General features: G+C 40.3%; 1 protein-coding gene and 1 pseudogene across 6 annotated transcripts in view; both read right to left on the bottom strand.

Annotated features, from left to right (window-relative positions):
* Positions 1-485, bottom strand: part of LOC102258533 — a 22,500-nt pseudogene extending 22,015 nt beyond the window's left edge.
* The window catches only part of EXOC6B (exocyst complex component 6B), a 524,781-nt gene that overhangs the window by 50,621 nt on the left and 461,045 nt on the right, over positions 1-13,115 (bottom strand). The window lies entirely within an intron of this gene.

The raw sequence follows: 13,115 nt of genomic DNA, 5'->3' as shown, positions 1-13,115 counted from the left end.
TGAGGGGGGAGAGAGAGAGAGAGAGAGAGAGAAACATGTGCCCTAACTGGAATCGAACCCACCACCCAGGTATGCACCCTGAGCGGGAATCGAACTGGCAACCTTTTGGTGCACAGGATGACGCTCAACCAACTGAGCGGCTCCACCAGGCTGGAACCATATTTTCTTTATTAAACAAAAGGGACTAGAAGATTCAGGCAGAATTGATAAATATAGCTTCTAAATGGTGCTGTCTAGAAACAATGAAACCTAAGAGCAATCCCACTGCACAGTGTATGGGGCTTTCAGCCTGTAACTTCCCTTGCTCTAGCCCTCGTTCCCAGCCAAGCTCTCTGGACAGGCTGTGCTCCTTTCTGTGGTGCAGTCCTCGTCCTTCCCCTTGCTGCATGGCTAAGGCCCTTAGTCCCTCCAGGGAGCCTACCGTATGTCACTGTCGCCTCCATCATCGCCTCTTCTTCCCACTGCTTGGACCACTTATTTGGCATTATCATATACCATTTTGTATTGTGGTTTATGGTATATTTTGCCTCCCCTTCAAGAGGGCTATAAAACATTCAAGGCTAGCACAGCCATACAAAAGTTCTTAGATGTCAGTTGATGAGGGAGCTTAAAGCATTTAACAAATCTGTTACCATTCCGACCATTTCTGAGAAGAAAGGATTCCTACTCACATTTCATGGAAATGAACACTGATGTCTAGAAGAGTTAATTTACTTCCTTTGGATTCTTGAGCTGAACCAACATGGACTGAGAATGCTCCTGTCCTCACCAGATCAGGCAGCCTCTTGGCAAATCAAAGCACCTAATCCCTTTAGTAACATTGGTTGCTTACCAGCAGAACTGGTGTTGATTTATGCTGCAGGCTCATGGCAGTTAGAGAACAGGCTGTAATAGTAGACCACTGCATACACAAGAGGAGATTAAATGGTTGGAAGTATTCCGAATCCTAGTTTTCTCTGATCTTGGAAAATAACCTGGCTACGCTCTTCTGAGGGCAAGGGGAAGTAAATCACCTCCTGGCACCGGCTTGTCAATATTGTCTTGAATTCAGATTTTCAAAAATCACTAAATATTTGGTTTTCAAATACAGTATAACTTTCAACACGCTTTCCTGTAAGATAGCTACCAACAGATTCAAGTATTCTTAGGTTCTGCAGAATCCCCTGGAAACTTCATCCCAGCATGTCCCTGTCTCTGAACTGTTTTGACATGTTTGGCCCATGATGACTCAATTAGCAATGCTATTCCACAGGCAAAGTGGCTGGGATTTCTGTGACTCAGCAGAAGAGTCTTGAAAGATGTGGTTATTTTCTTGACAACTTTTGACCTATCATTTAGCCAGATCTTGGGCAAATAGATAAATAGTGGGATTCCAGGCAAAGAAAGGACATCCAAATGCGGGGACCATCGGCCATCTCGGCTTCTCCTACAGTTTCTGTTGATTCCGGCGCTCTGTGGCAAAGCCAATCCATGCTGCCTTCTCATCACCATCAACAGCAGGTTACTACTAGTCCCATCGTTAACAGCATGGTAGTAGCCATGCTTTCTCTTCTTCTAGAAAGGCCTTCTACTTGCTGGGTAGACAGATGACACGGTTATAAACTCGAGTCAGCATTTCCTGAGACTTTAAGGAAGAAAGAAAGTCTTGGAAATGAAAAAGGCACAGTGGCCCATGGAGAACAGAAGAAAGGAGAAGCTCCTATGGTAGATGGACACCATACAGATAGCTCATTCACTGATTCATTTATTCACAGACATTTATGGAGCACATAGGAGGGGTCAGGCAGGAATGCAAAAGGTTAAACTCCTAAAGCTCAATATAACAGTAAGATGGGTCCACGCTAGAAAAGTATGTATGCTGTGTGGCAGGGATCTGGCAATCAGGGCACCACCTCCTTTATCTTCTGATCAGTGATTTTTATCAGTTGGCTAACGAAATACACTTTTCTCTCTGAGGATATAATCAGGAAGTTGAAAATGTACATATGCAAATTTCAAATAAAATATGTTTAATAGGCAAAGAGGGAAAATACCACAGTGGAAGAGTCAACTGTTATGCATAATAAAAAATATGGAAAGAACCCAATACACAGATTATGAATAAAACACACAGAAAACTGGAAAACGGACTATAAATGAAGTAAAGCCTCTGGCTGACAATATAAAACAAGCTAAATGGCAAAGAGAATTTAAACATGTTCCAGAGTCAACGTTGTCCTCCTCCTTACCCTCGCCCCCTGCCTGACCTCTGGATCGCTGTGTAATTGCCAGTTTCTGTCGGACTTCACATACTACGGCTTTTGATTTCTGCTCTGTGTAACATATTTCGACGGAGCCTGACACTGTGGCAGCAGGGGCTGTAAACTGAGTGCTCCTTGGAGGCTACTGACTTGAAGTGTGGGTGGAGAAGAGGCAGGTGAGAGCCAAGGCCAAAGAAAGAAACAAAAATTTCTCTCACGTTTGGACTTGGGGAAGCATTTGCTTTTGTAAAAGAGCTGTTGAGCTAAGATATAATTCACATGTCAAGTAATTCACCCAGTTATTTTATTTTATTTTTAAAATATATTTTTATTGATTTAAGAGAGGAAGGAAGAGGGAGAAAGAGATGGAAACATCAATGATGAGAGAGGATCATTGATTGGCTGCCTCCTGCATGCCCCTACTGGGGATTGAACCCACAACCCAGACATGTGCCCTGACCAAGAATCAAACTGTGACCTCCTGGTTCATAGGTCAATTCTAAACCCCTGAGCAACACTGGTTGGGCTACTAGTAATTCACCCATTTGAATAAGTGTGCAACTCAGTGGTCTTTAGGATGTTCAAAGAATTGTGCAACTACCACCACAATCATGTGTAGAACATGTTCATCATTCCAAAAAGAAACCCCATGCCCATTTTCAGTAGTCATTTTGAAATACACCCAGAGCATCATGTTCTTCATTAGGCTTGTTCTTAACCAAAACCTAGACGGGGTTTTGCCAGAGCCTAACATACCTGCGGAATGGGAATGCTCAGCCCCAGCATTGATGGACAAACGCCTCGTGGGGACCACTTGGGGAACCAGTGTGGTTAGATTAGGGGTGGGAAAACTTTTTGACTCGAGGGCCACAATGGGTTCTTAACCTGGACCGGAGGGCCGGAACAAAAGCATGGATGGAGTGTTTGTGTGAATTAATATAAATTCAAAGTAAACATCATTACATAAAAGGGTACGGTCTTTTTTTTTTTTTTTTAGTTTTATTCATTTCAAACGGGCCGGGCCGTAGTTTGCCCACGGCTGGGTTAGACCATGGGGATCCGATTGAAATGAAGAAGTGGATAACACAACCTGCTACCCCAGAAACACAGAAGGTAGGACTCTGTGCGGTAAGGCAAACATTAAGAAGATGTCATCAAGAAGATGAGGTGTTTTCTGATACATGTTTTTTAATTTAATAAACCACAGATTCTATTCTATAGGATAGTTATTTGGTCAACCTTATCCCTGTCTCAGATATGAAGAAGTTAGAAAGGCAAAACATGGGAAACACCAGGAGTTGTTCCTCAGATACCTCCATGTATACAAGATAAGGAAACCTGACCCCTCCTGTGTGGAGCCTGAAGTCTTTGAAGGTACAGCAACAGGATGTCTGAAGTAGCAGGAGAAACATTTCAGCAGAGACTACTGCCTGAGAGAGAAAGGATTTGGGGGATACTCTCATTATCACAGAGATGCTGATGTTAACTTGGTGCCTTTTAAAAGTTTCTCCTCTTCCTCTCGCTCTTCTTCCAGGGTTTCTCAAGGATAATATACTGTGCTGACCTGCTGGTGTGCCTCAAACCTTTCCAGCTCCATCCAGATGTCAAGAGTCCTCCCTCTTAGATCTGCTATGAAATTAAGACACTTTTTGGCAGGCAAAGGTTTGTGACTGTAACTACTCATGTAAACTCCCAGCTCCTTTCTACAGCTGCCTTGGAAGGCAAACATGGGAAATTTGCAAATTTATCAGAACATGATGATTGGCTCATAGATGAGATTCTTTCTTGGGGGAAAGGAGAAGGGCGGTTGGTCGTTTTTTCAAAAGTGATACTTTCAATCTTTTAATAATTTGTTTTGATTCATCTTATGAGAAAGTTTGGAAGCCATATGAAGATGTTCTATAATACTGAATGTAAAAAATAAAAATAAAAAGTGGTGTTCTGAATCTGAACTTGGATCTTGCTTTTCTTTTCTTTTTTTTAAATCCTCACCTGAGGATATTTTTCCATTGATTTTGAGAGAGAGTGGAAGAGAGAGGGAAAAACAGAGGAGAAATATCAATGTGAGAGAAACATATCAATTGGTTGCCTCCTGCATGCATCCCAACCAGGCCCTGGGCCAGGGAGTGAGCCTGAAACCGAGGTACATGCCCTTGACCGGAATCAAACCCAGGACTCTTAGGGCCACAGGTTGACACTCTACCCACTGAGCTAACTCGGCTAGGGCAGGAACTTTCTTAAGAATTTTGGTAGGTGAAGGGTGCCTAGCAAATGGAGATAGACTATCTGTCCTTGAAAAGTTTTCCACTAAAGATTCTATAATAAAGTACAACCAAATCTTGATGATTCTGTTGCTGGATATGCTTGCCAGTGGCCCTGGGATATTGGCCGGTTCTCAGTCCTCTTGGAAGCGTGACTCCACATTATCCAACTCCCCTGCCAGAACTTGAACTACATAGATAACACAAAAACAGTTACCACAACAACTGAAAATGTGTTAGAATGCTTTCATTGCTATAATTCCATGTCCCATGGAATATAGTACCTATGGCAGGTATAGGTACTATATTTCAGTTCCTTTAATCTTAGATTTCTGTTATTTAGCACGCAGGTCGGTGGTCTTGAAAGTAGGATCTAGATTTCATAAATCGTCATTTTATTGCAAACGGCACTTAGAGACACTTAAGAAGTAATAATTAGATCTGGAATTGTTGAACGTTAAATGCTTTGTAGGCAGAGGTATTTTAGGTTAAATTTAGCCCAAGTTTCACCATCTCACCACATGCCATATGCAGCGCAGGTTCATTCAAAGACTGTTACCTGGAGTGACTCAGGTTCCCGAATGTCCAGACTCCCCACCAAAACTTCCATCTCTAACTGTTCATTTCTTTGGGAACACCAAAAGTCCATTTTCACCCATAATTTCTGGGAATAGACCTTGTCTGTCTTGTTCATTGCTTAATTCCTTTAGGTCCAGCACAATAAATGGTCAATAAATATTTGTAAAATAAATTGCAAAGTGTTGTGTATTAACAGCTAATTAAATTATTATTCAGACCCTATCTACTACCTAAAAGGGCGTAAGATTGCCTGCTATACTCAAACACATACAAAATAAGATAAACAAAAATAGTTAAAAAAAACAATAGAATGAGTGGATTAAAAAACTGTGGTACATCTGCACAATGGAATACTACGCTGCGGTAAAAAAGGAGTTCTTAACCATTTGCAACAGCATGGATGGAACTGGAGAGCATTATGCTAAGTGAAATAAGCCAGTCAATGAAAGAAAAATACCACATGATCTCACTCATTTGTGGAATATAATGAACAACATAAACTGATGAACAAAAACAGATCCAGAGACAGAGAAGCATCGATCAGACTGTCAAACCTCAGAGGAAAGGTAGGGGAGGGTGGGGGTAAGGGAGAGAGATCAACCAAAGGACTTATATGAAAGCATATAGGCCTAACCAATGGACACAACAGGGGGGTGAGTGCATGAGTGGGGGGATTGAGGGTCACGTGGGGATAAGGACATATATGTAATAACTTAATCAATAAAAAAATTAAAAAACAATAGAAAATAAGAAAAAATAGAAATAAAATAATAAATTTACCTGCTATATTCAAATATGTACAAAATAAGATAAACAAAACAGTTAAAAAACAATAGAAAATAAGAAAAAATAGAAATAAAATAATATATAGAAATGATACTAATACATTTATAAATACATAATGAATAAAATAGAATAACAGAAATAATAAAACTTAAAAATAGACATAAAATAAACAGGAGAAAATTAGATTAAAAGACAAATAAAATAAGAGGGAAAGAAAGAATGATGAACTAGGAATCTGGGCAAATTTATCACTATAATAGAGCACTGAACAGTTTACTGGCTTCCTGGTTGCCAAACAAAAAGAGAAACACACTAAATTTCTAGTTTCAATGCAGTCCATCTGAAGAGGCAAACATTTTCCTGGCACTGAATTCTAGGAGAGAATTTTTTTTGCAAGAACCCTTATATGATTGATGGTGGATTAAAAAAAAAGTATACAGGGTTTTATATTTAATTTTATAAAATATTTGTAAAATTTCTACCAAATTGATATATCTTATATCAGCATCTATGAAAGTCAGGTGTATATAGTTTATATATATATCATAAAGCTTATTACTAAATGATAATTTATTGTTTATTTATATGGTCATTTATTTATTTTCTGTCTCCATCAGCTTGTAAAAGAATGGGGACCTTGCCTGCCTTGTTCAACACTCCAACTCACAAAATATGTGAGCACAGAGGTGTTCAATAAATGCTTGCTGAATAGATGAATAAGTTTATGTAGATGAATTACTAGCCAATGAGGATTTACATGCTTCGTATAGTCATTTCTGGGTTATAGAAATAAAGCTATTTCAATAAATAAATAAGTAAATAAATCTTAAATAAGTTTAAATAAATAAAGTTTAAATAAATTATGTCAATAGCACAGAAAAAATGCATATGTTCTTCTTTGGTATGGTAGGTAAGCACTTAATAGCTGGTGGAACTGCATAAAATTGCTGTTTTTGTTGAGTGTTGGTAGTTTTATATGGCCCAGCTAGTAGAATGGCTTTATCGAGATATTTAGGTTAAACACCAAGGGTGAGTGAGCTCAATCTTGATTGATATTATTTAGAACTGTCCATTAAAATGTAAACTTCCTGAAAATAGTGATTTAGCCTAGCTTGTTCATTGCTAAATCTTGTCTGGCATATAGTAATTCGTCAATAATGCTTCCTTAAATTAAATGGACATTCTACTCGAGTTATTTCAAGGAAACCTTTTATCCAGAAAGTAACATAAAGTTTGAATGACATAGTAGAGGGATCCATGGTCAAGTTTCAAAAATTTTGGAGGCAAAAACAGTTTCCAAATTCTTGTATAAAAATGGCAATCAAAGTCATAATGTGATGCCCCTATACAGTCTCTATTATGTTGGGCCAAACTGAGCAGTACCTTTCTGATCCTGACAACACTGTCTAGAAATAAACATACTTTGCAAAAGTCATGTTTTTTCTAAACTAATGCATTTATTTGGTTTGCAATATTATAATTTTTTGAAAATTTATAGTTCTTTTCCTCTCACTACTATTGAAAACTATTTCAATTTGTTTCCTAAAGATGAAAGAAACACAGGTCTTCATTATTTCACTGGCTTACTTTCTGTTTGACATTGGCAGTCTCCATAGTTGCCATCCTACCCCCACCCCCATCTACTTTATTCCTTAGTGTGCTTGTTCCTAATTTTATTATTTGAAGAACTTTTCCTACTTGGATTCCAAGTCTTTCATCCTAAACCAACCTCTTAGAATAGGTTTTCTACACACATAGAATAGTTCCAAGTATACATGGGAATTTATGTTTAGGTAATACAACTCTTTCTCACCAGAGTCTAATAATCTAAAGAAGTAGTTAATTTAAATGCTTTATATAGAAGAAATGGGTATACTAGACATGCTTGCTCTCAAATGTCAACTGGGTTATTTCTCCAGGGATAGGAAAAGTAAGGAACCAAGTCCATTCTTACTGTTATTCATTTAAAACTAAAGGCATGCATTTGCAAGATGGTAGGAAGTGATAAGAGGTTGGTTAATGGGATACATGTCTGAGTTTGAGGAGAGCATCTAAGTAGGACAAATGACATGGGTAAGGTTTGAAACCATAACTTTAATAGCATTTGAGACAACTGGGTCTCAGGTAAATATACATTTACCCATATTGTGATACTTCCTACAAAGAAATGCATAAATGTAGCATTTTCTCAGTTCGACTCTTTTGTAACTTTACCCGTTAAGCATAATCATGAATAGCACAACTATAACTGAAATAAGATTTAAGAGACTTTTCATTTAACATTTAGCAAATGTAGAGCTTAAATAATTCCCCACCTGATCAATATCAACATTAGATAACATTTCTGCTGACACCATTTTATCACCACCAAATCCATGATCACCCTTGCATCTGTACCCACAGCTTCTGTTATAATGAAGTAACTCTTCTTGTTCTTTCACTTGTGCACTAATCCCACTCCTTTTTCTTTATTCAAGAGTTTTGTTCCTGCAGTTATCCCCTCTTTCTTGACCCCATCATCACATGACCATGGTTGTATTATCTCCCAATCTGATAACTTGAGTAATATTAGGGCACAGGAAAGGGAAGAAGGACATTGGAGACACAGAAGGGATTATAGCTATTTTTGGAACTTACACATATTTATTTATTTATTTATTTATTTATTTATTTATTTAAACAAAGGGGAAATGTCTACATCAAAGGTGCTTCTGGATTGGTCTCAGGAGGAAATGAGGAATATGATATTGGACATTGAAGGAAAGGTGATCCTTGTTATATTTAGTGGCAGAAAACGACTGAATTGTGTTCTATACTTGGGTGGAAAGTAGAACATGTAAGTGACGAATTTGGATATTTAGCTGAGGAGATTTACAGTGTTGAAGGTGCAGCCTGATTTCTCTTTGCTGCTTATGTTAAAATGTAAGAGAAAAGAGCTAAAGAAACACTAAAAATTAAAAGGAGAAAGAGACCTGACTGGTTTGGCTCAGTGGATAGAGCGTCAGCCTGCGGACTGAAGGGTCCCGGGTTCGATTCCGGTCAGGGGCATGTACCTTGGTTGCGGGCACATCCCCAATAGGGGCTGTGCAGGAGGCAGCTGATCGATGTTTCTCTCTCATCGATATTTCTCTCTCATCGATGTTTCTAACTCTCTATTCCTCTCCCTTCCTCTCTGTAAAAAATCAATAAAATATATTTTTAAAAGGAGAAAGAAACTGTTAAATAGAAAGGGACCAGTACTTCATAATTTGGGAGGTTCTTGGTCTATTCAGATTGCAAAGGATGCCAACATTAGGAAATTTACTGTTAGGAAAGTGTGCTTTGGGGAGAAAGCCAAGAGTATGCCTGGACAACCTCTTGCTGAAAAGAGTCTGTGTATGACTCATTGATCCACTCAACCATTTCAACAGAAGCCAGAAATAGACATGGATTATCCAGGAAAGATCTACAAAGGGCCCTCCTATCTTATGGTGGGAATCCCTGTGACATACATAGGAGACCTACAAAGATTTTAGGAATGCTCTGTCAGCAGCAACACTGCCAGCTTGAACTGGAGGGGAAAGACAGGATGAAGTAAAGAAAGTCCATTGGTCTTATACAATTCTACAAGCAGAGAATGTGCTGATAGAGCTACTTAGTTTCAAACATGTGCACTACTGCTCAAGAAAAGGAAAGAATGACTTCTATGACAGAGACTCAGGTGCAGAAGCAGAGGCTGATAGAGATGCCAGAGATCTAGAGGGCAGAGCCATAGGCCCAAAGGCCAGAGTTGAGAGTCAGACAGGATTAGTCCTAGGCCTTGCAACCTAATGGAATTTGCCTTGCTGGACTTCAAAGGCACTTAGGATTGCTGACGCCTTTATTTTGTCAACTTATCTTTTTTTTTGGAATGGAAATGTCTATCCCATACCTGTATTTTGGAAACAGATGACTTATTTTCTAGGTCCACAGACCCATAAATAGAGAGGAATTTTGCTCCAGAATGAATCATACTTACTAGTCTCACCCACATCTGATCTTAATGATTTAGATGACGCATTTAGGCTTTTTGAGCTGATGATATTTAGATAAGCCTTGAGACTTAGAGTAATTACTGAAATGGGTTGAATTTTTGGAGATGTTGGGATAGGGTAAATGTGTTTGGTCGATGTGAGGTGGATGTGAGTTTTTGAGGGCCAGAAGGTGATATATAGTGTGTTGACTAAGGATCCTCAAAAAGGTTTGTTCAGGTCCTAACCTCTAGTATCTGTGAATCTCACCTTATATAGAGAAAGGACCTTTGCAGAAGTAACTAAATTAAGGATCTTAATATCATTCCTGGATTAAACAGGTGAGCCTTAAATCCAATGGTGATTATCCTTATAAGAGACAGAAGAGGAGAAGACACGGGGAGAAGAGAAGGCCACGTTAATATGGAGGCAAACACTGGATCTATGTAAGCCACAGGCCAAGGGACCCCCGGAGCTACCAGAAGCTGGAAAAAGCCAGGTAGGATTTTTTCCTTTAGGAGGGAGCATGGACCTTCTGACATTTTGATTTTGGAAGTCTGGGCTTCAGAAATGTTACAAAATCAACTTCGGTTGTTGTAAGCCACCAAATTTGTGGTAATTTGCTACAGCAGCCAAAGGAATCTAATACAGCAACTAAGATATTATCAAACCACTTGTAGATAAGGTAACTAAAGTTTAAAGAAGTTATGTGACTTCAGTTCAGAGAAAAAGCATGAAACAGATGGTCTTTGCAGCTGTTGCTTCAAGGTAGTGTGAAAGGCCCAGGAATGAGAATTAGGGGACCGGAGTTCTAGCTCTGGCTTTAGCTGCATGACTGGTAAGTCAAAACCTCTCACGGCATTAGCTGCCTCATCTGTAAAACTGAGTGTGGGGATGATGAGTATTGGTGAGTATAGTTCGAAATGGCTCATCAACTGAAATCATGCAGAAGCTACTTAAAACTATAGACTCCCAGCCCTTGCCACACCACTCTGCCAGTTTGCCAACTCAGAATCACTGTAGCCCTGATATCTATGTTTTAAAAACTCTCAGGTAATTCAAAATCACCCAAGTTTGGGAATCACAGGGTTAGAGGATTATCAAATCTCTTCTAGTGCTAAATTCTAGTTTTCAGCCCTTAAGTATTTGCACGGCCGGGACTGTGTGTGTCCGTGAACATGAAGAAGCTGATGTAAAAGCAAGTATCTGGAACCCATTTATTCCAGGTTCCGGGGGCATGGAATTTGGGCCTAAAGTAACTCTTAGTATCCTTTGTTCTGCACAACCAGTCACTGTCCCTAGGCTGACTCCCTCCTGTCCCATCTCATCATGTTCTGGGAACAAAATGACTATGCAGAGTGTTTTCTCTCCACAAAGGGAAAGCACATATTGGACACGGCACCAGCCAAGTGAAGCAGGTATTGTTCAAAGTGTCTGCATATAAGCTGGTCCTGCCAGCATGGATTTGTCACATCTGAGAATAATATTCACAAAATCTTTTCCATCTTTCAGAAGTCACAAAGCTTTAAAAGAAAAAAAATAAAACAAAACACATCTCCCTTCTTAGAAAAAGACCAGTTTGACTAAATAAGATTTTTTTGTTTGTTTTTAAACCCAGGCTTGGATTATTTTTTTAGCTCTCCAGTTTAACTTTTTTTCTCCTGAATTTAATCTCTAACTGGCATATTAGGGTTGTAAAAATCGCATTTGTATTAGAGCCTACGTTTAATCATTATAATTAGTTGATCTTGAGTAAACCCCATCTTAACAGGATAAAAAGTCACTATCAGTCTCTGGTCATTAAATTAATACTAAAGGAAACATATCATTCTGTTCAGCATTAGCTGAATAGTGTGTTAACAAGGCCTGTTCACACATGGAGCCTGAGTTACATGTCTGTCAGCCACCAGAAAATCCTACGGAGACAGGATTTGTGAATTCTGTAGAATCAGGAAGACCAAGAAAGGTCAATGAAACACTGATGCCTCCTTATCTTGAGGAAGATCAAAGCAGGAGTTATTTCTTCTGTTCACTCCAAAGCACCCCATTTCCCAGGCTGGGCTGGGCTGGTCACCACACCTGATACAACCACCGGACTTTAGGAAGGGATCACATGGTCCCCAACAGCATTCTGATTCTTATAGCTCCAGACTCTTTGAAGACTCTTTGAAGAGCTGAAGTTAAATGGGCAAAGAAATATCTCCATCAGGCAGCGGGGCCTCTTCCCACGGTTCTGTGTTAAGTCCTGAAAAACGGACGCCCTCTGGGAGATTTTTCAGAAGGCTGGCTCATGCACTAGGTCTCACAGTTATAGTCTTTAAGTAGTTTCAAGCTAAATGCCTACATGTGAATAGATTCTTATTCATTCTTTAAACCTAAATAGCCTAACATCCTTTTAATCCTTTCCTTTCTTTTTAAATTCTCAGACTCCCAGGACAGTGAATTCAAGCGAAGAAACACAGTAGTGTTTCTTTATGAAAAGTCAAGAATGAACAGTATGGAAGCACCTCTTATCTCTCCCATTAGACCCTGAGCTCCTTAAGGACAGGCTTGTGATTCTTTTATCCTTCTGTTCACAGTAGTTAGACCAGGGTTGATGCAGAGTAAGTGATCTAGGAATGCTTGCTGAATAAATGAATGAGTGAATCCTATCTAATAAAAGAGAAACATGGTAATTAGCCGTACGACCACTACCCTTCCCATTGGCTAATCAGCGAGATATGCAAATTAATCGCCAGCCAAGATGGCGGCTAATTTGCATATGTCGGCTCCAAGCCACGGACTGAGGCTTTAGGCCTGGGTAAGGGAGGAGCCAGCCAGCGATCGTTGAGCCAGCGATGGTTGATGGTGGAGATGGCGGGGGAACCGGGATGGAGCCAGCCAGGGATCCTTGATGTCGGTGGCGGCAGGGAGCTGGGGGTGCCCTGGCCCAGGCCTAACGCCTCGGCCTGAGGCTTTAGGCTTAGGTCGGGGAGGAGACAGCCAGCCAGCGATTGTTGATGGCGGCGGAGGCGGGGAACCAGGGCGGAGCCAGCCAGTGATCATAGATGGCAGCGGTGGCAGCAGGGAGCTGGGGGTGCCTGGCCCAGGCCTAAAACCTCGGCCTGAGGCTTTAGGCCTGGGTCAGGGAGGAACCAGCCAGCGATCATTGATGGCGACAGCAGCGGGAACCGGGGCGGAGCCAGCCAGCGATCGTTGAGCCAGCGATCCTTGGTGGCGGCAGCGGCGGGGAGCTGGGGGTGCCCCGGCCCAGGCCTAAA

Source organism: Myotis brandtii, unplaced genomic scaffold (genome assembly GCF_000412655.1).
Source record: "Myotis brandtii unplaced genomic scaffold, ASM41265v1 scaffold251, whole genome shotgun sequence".
NCBI classification, from domain to species: Eukaryota; Metazoa; Chordata; class Mammalia; order Chiroptera; family Vespertilionidae; genus Myotis; species Myotis brandtii.
Note: the sequence above shows the minus strand (reverse complement) of the source record. Positions and strands in the feature narration are given on the sequence as shown.